The 5,169-nt window shown below is 36.7% G+C and overlaps 2 long non-coding RNA genes across 3 annotated transcripts in view; one reads left to right on the forward strand and one right to left on the reverse strand.

Moving 5' to 3' along the window:
* Nucleotides 1-5,169, reverse strand: part of LOC125616520 — a 28,090-nt gene that overhangs the window by 17,860 nt on the left and 5,061 nt on the right. For both annotated transcript variants that reach the window (XR_007347161.1, XR_007347162.1), the window contains exon 2: nt 1,580-1,649. This is a non-coding gene — a long non-coding RNA (uncharacterized LOC125616520). The remainder of the gene's footprint in view (nt 1-1,579; nt 1,650-5,169) is intronic.
* Nucleotides 4,055-5,169, forward strand: part of LOC125616521 — a 55,388-nt gene continuing 54,273 nt past the window's right edge. The window contains exons 1-2 of the long non-coding RNA XR_007347163.1: nt 4,055-4,214; nt 4,507-4,585. This is a non-coding gene — a long non-coding RNA (uncharacterized LOC125616521). The remainder of the gene's footprint in view (nt 4,215-4,506; nt 4,586-5,169) is intronic.

Below are 5,169 nucleotides of genomic sequence, written 5' to 3' on the forward strand. Positions count from 1 at the left end.
GTATGAGGATTTGGAGTTTCTAATACAGTTACCATAGCCACCTGGAGCTATCAAACTCATGGATCTAGTTGGTGTGGCTGAGGAACTGGAATTTAAATTTTATTTATTTTTCAATAATTTAAACCCAGCCACGTGTGGATCATGGCTCCTGAGTTGGGCAATGTGGTCTAGAATCTGATATATCTTGTTCAAAGGATGTTAGTAGCACATGGACTCTTCCAGATATCCCTGAGCCTCAGAGTGATATGTGGAGCTGGGAAGTGGCCTTTTGAGTTGTCAGGAGTGTGAAAATTTAAACTTTCAAGCATGCATTTATTTTTCCATGTAATATTGGCCCAAGACATCTTTTGCTTTCTTTCTTTTCAAATAGCAGATCCCAACACAGGGCATTAGTTCTCATCAAATTCTTCTTCACTTTTCCAGATAGTCTGATCCACCGTAGGGAAATACAGGGACATTCAAGCCTTGCCACACAAATCCTGAGCCAGGGACAACCTGTGTCTACCTTGCCTTCTACTACAAAGAACTCCACCAAGACAAATGTTCCTCTGTGGCTGGGCTCAGCTACATTCTCTACATACCTTGCCCATTCATCAAATATGGCTGTTTAGACATTTATTGCTGCACTCTTCTGTCCCCAAGGCTTTGTGCCACTTGGCACCCCTGCCTTTTCCTGCTAGAGCTTCGGATCACACTGCTTCTGCTCGTTGGCACTAGATGAAACTGTTACATGCAATCAAATGAAGGGAAAACTTGAACACTTTGGAGAACTTTTCCCAGTAAAGAAGACAGCACTTCTGTTCCATTTATAAGGGGAAAATAGTGAGCAGGGGCAGTGTGGCACTTTGGTTCCAAGACCTGTAAATGCGGAAGGTGTGAGGAAGAAGACTTGCAAGAAGAATATTCTCCCCCCTCATCTCAGGCTGTGGTCAAACAGCTTAGAAGCTTCACAACCGTTCTTTCTCTTGTTGGCTGATCTGGTTCCAGGACATTGCAAAAGATTTATTTACAATCGCCCAAAGAGCCAGAATAGCCTCACCTTCATCTAGGAAATAATAGCTGTTTTGTGCTATTTCGTTCAACAACAGTGATTCATTATGTAGCACTAGGCCTTCCCTGATACTTGTAACTGTCAGGCAGATTTCCTATGGCTTGTTCTCACACAATAGACCTATTTTGTCAAATTAAACCTAGAGATGTATAATTATCTGCATGTGCAGATAGGAGTGTACTGACCTAGACATATGTATGGACTCAAATGTATTTATTAGTACGTGCTTCCGCCATGATATCATTCTAAAATGTTTCTTGTAGCTATTGTAGGAGTCTGCATGGAAAGATTCATTCCCTTGGTCACCTACACGTGATTGATAGTCAGGGCTTGAAGGGAGCATGGCTTCTGTTGAAATGTACACGATTACTACTCTCCAGGGCATAGAGGTGAGGTCTGCTGCTCTAGTGCCAGGGGGGAAATAAAAGAGATATCTGGTGTTTCCAATCTCTGATCAAGTAATAAAATTATTTTGCATACCATCTTCATTGTGAATGTGTTAGTAAAATAGAGGATTATCATATTCACCTATGAGAATTTAAGTCATGCTCTCTCTTGTCTGTCTCTTTTTTTCATCCTTTGGACACAAATGTGCATCCTGTGAAACAGAAAAAAAGACACATCAGCCTTCTATCACATATTCAGGGCTCCACAGATTTCCCTTAGCTAACTACATGGGTGAGCCTTAGATTTGGAATTTGACTCATTTTATTACAAAATAAATTCTTTTAACCTACAAATGATAAAGTACACCACATTTTGATTTCTCAGTCTTCATTTTGAGCTAAAATAGGACAAATTATATTTTATAAGATAAGCTACTGATTTCCTATCATATATCAAGAAATTTGTTTCACAGTTCAAGATGAGAAAATAATTTTGTAGCAAAACAAGCTATCTGTTTTTAAGTAAAAACTTATCAGAAAATTTCAAATCACTAATAAATCACTTGCCTTTTTCTGATTTTATCCAAAGTGTATCTGGCACTCAAGACTAGAAACCAAATTTCTGATGACTTATGGATTCTCAGTGGTGCTTAAAAACTCTTAAGCTTATTAAGTAAATGTGGAATTTAGCTTGTAAAGATATTTTCTGTTTTAAATAATATTTCTTTAAATGTGGAATTCAGCTTGTAGAGATATTTTCTGACCTAAATAATATTGCTTTGCCACATAGTGGTTTGTCTAAAAGAATTATCTAAATGGATCCAGGTCTAAATTAAAAGTCATAACCACTATGGATGCAGCAAAAAAGGGTAAATCAGGTAATTTTTTGATGAAATTGAAATGCAATACTAATGTAGACCTATGTTTTCCAAAAAACAAACATTAATTATAAAAATAGTCTTCCTCTATTTTATGTGTGCTTGAATTTTTTCTAACAGCTAGGCAGCTATCAGTAAGAAAGGCATATGGAATTTTCAAGATCTTTGTATTTTGGCATGTATTCATTCATTTGTTTATTTTTTCAAGTTGATGGACTAGGGCAACTGTAGTTACTCTGAAGCACATACGTTTAAAAAAAATTCTCAATATTTTAAAAAAGGTCTCAAAATTCAGCTTGATTGCAAACTTAATGAGTCAACAGTACAATGAACAGCCAGAAGAATTAATGCAATCACTGTTTGCATCAATGACAATGTTTCCATGAAAATTGCATCAAATTCCCAAGTTTGGCCTAGAATAATGAGCTCATTTCTGGGCAGCATGTTTTCAGAAGGATGCTGACAAATGACAGCATTTTCAAAGAAAGACTGAAATATTGAGAGTCACAAAAACCATAACATACAGAAACCAGGATACAGAAACTTTATAACACAGGTTGGGCATATGTGTTTGTCTGAATGGGTAAATGTCTTCAAATATTTGAAAATTTGTATATGGAAAATGTTGTACTTACAAAGGGTAGAACTGACATCAAAGGTGATAAACTCCAGGAAGTTAAATTTCCTTTGATCGTAAGAACTTTCTAACAGCATATAAAACAGCAATGAATTGGAATATTTCCATAGGAATTTTGGAGAAAACTATACATGAATTTCCTCTGAATTGCAACTATAATATTTTGTAAAAAAAATGAAGACTTAAATCGGACAAGCAATTGGTTTGGCTGCCTTGAGTGTCTCTTCTTGTCTTATATTCTTTGAAATATCTGTTGAGCATCTACTGTACTCTTTCTGCTCCCCACCCCTGGAACTTAATATAGTAGACTAGTTCAGGAAGAGTGAGAAAATATATTTGTAAATTGCTCCTTTGAGTGGCATTGTGAACCCATAACATGCTGGAACCTCTGAAAGTTCAATGACAAAAATCAAAGATGTGTGATCACTGCTTAAGCAAACAGAGAGAAATTATGCAGAGGGAAATGCATATTATTTATTCCAAAATTCATTGTGCAGAGAAAGAAATTAATTGGAGGGAGAAGGAGAGACCCTGGGAAACCCTGTATCAATTATTTTCAATTTATATGAGTGGAAGGGTATTATCAATGTTCTGGGGATTTACAGTAGTTGGAAAAAACAAACAAAAAAAAAACAAACGTGCGTCGATTTGCAAGGAACATGTTTGAATCTGCTGACTATGGTTCCACAATAGCTTTAAATGTGCTGGGTCAGAAATAGCCTGGTGAAGGGAGTTGCCAGATTTCAGCAGACTTTGAGGCCCTGGGCTCTGTATTGTTCTACCCTTTAGTTGTCATTCATGCCTGCTGCAGCAGGAATATCATAAATAGTTTCCTGTGAGTCAGATTTTAGCTAGGTTCAGGGTTGCTGTTTATAGCAGCCATGATTCTGCACCTATTTTCTTGAATGAGTACCTTGCTTTCATTTTTTTTGTGTGTGCGTGGACTTCACTTTTGACTTTGGGACCATTTTTCATCTCAGTCAGGTCCCTGGTTTTCCATCCTCCACCCTCTTGCAGCTTGGGATTTTGTGTCTTCTCTAGGTTGTGATAGTTTAACTTTTAACTTTGACTTGCTCAATTTCTTCCTATCCATGATCAGACTTAGACTTTGATACATGCCAGTTTCACTAATCCACTGCTGTGCTGGGCCTGGTTGTAACTCTTCCTAGAAATGATTGGATATTGTAGATATTAATTTAGAGGTTTTAAATCAAAGGTATCTCAACTAACATGCACTGTCACCTCCTAGGAACCTGGAATAGGTAAGACTCAGCTTTGAGAATAATATACCATGAAGATGTACATTAGGATTTTGGGAAAATATGCACCTTGTTACTCAAGAAGCATTTCCTGAATAGACAATGTGCTAAGATTTATGGTAACCAGTGAGAAAAGTATTTGGATAGGGAAAACTTCCTGGTCTTAGGGAACATCTTACATTAGGCTCATTAAAACACGGGCTTCATTTCTCAGTCCAATTTACTAGAATTTTTATAATTGCTTTACCTCTATTTGCACTGTACTACCCTCATTTCCCTTTTTCTTTTCATACAGAACTGAAATTTCTGCCACTCTTCATGTACTGAAGCTTGCCTCCTCTTTGACCTTTGAGTCCCCTAAAAATCCATTTGAGGTAAGAAAAGCATCTTCAACTGGAGTTTAAATATGGGGGTGTGCAGGTGGTAAATCACACACAAAAGCATTTGACAAAGCAATTTATCACTTAATTTTTTAAAGACATATATATTTCAAGTGAATTTAATTTGCATATTTTCTGACTCATTTCCATGCCATTATCCTAAGCTCTTTTTAAAGAGTTGCTACATTTTTACATTTTCAGAAGAGGCATTTATGTCATCTATGACTTCCTAACCTTTTCTTCTGGAATTTGACTATCAGAAAATTCTTTCTTTGTCTAATCTCAATGCTTCAGTCATCTTCTAGAACCATGAGGAAGGAGAGAAACCAAAGTCCAACTGGGTTTTTCTTCTCTCTGAAAAGTCACACTATTGCCTGTGACCTTTGATTCTAGGGTTTTCATTAAAATTCCTTCATCATTTAGGGCCCATCTCTGAGTACTCTGATTCCAGAGACTGAGTTCTTTGAGTTCTTACACACTTCAGACAAAGTTGTTATTTTAGTCCTAGCATTTTATACACACACACACACCACACACACACGTGTGTGTGCGTGTGTATATATATATATATATATATA

Source organism: Marmota marmota, unplaced genomic scaffold (genome assembly GCF_001458135.2).
Source record: "Marmota marmota marmota unplaced genomic scaffold, marMar, whole genome shotgun sequence".
NCBI lineage: Eukaryota > Metazoa > Chordata > Mammalia > Rodentia > Sciuridae > Marmota > Marmota marmota.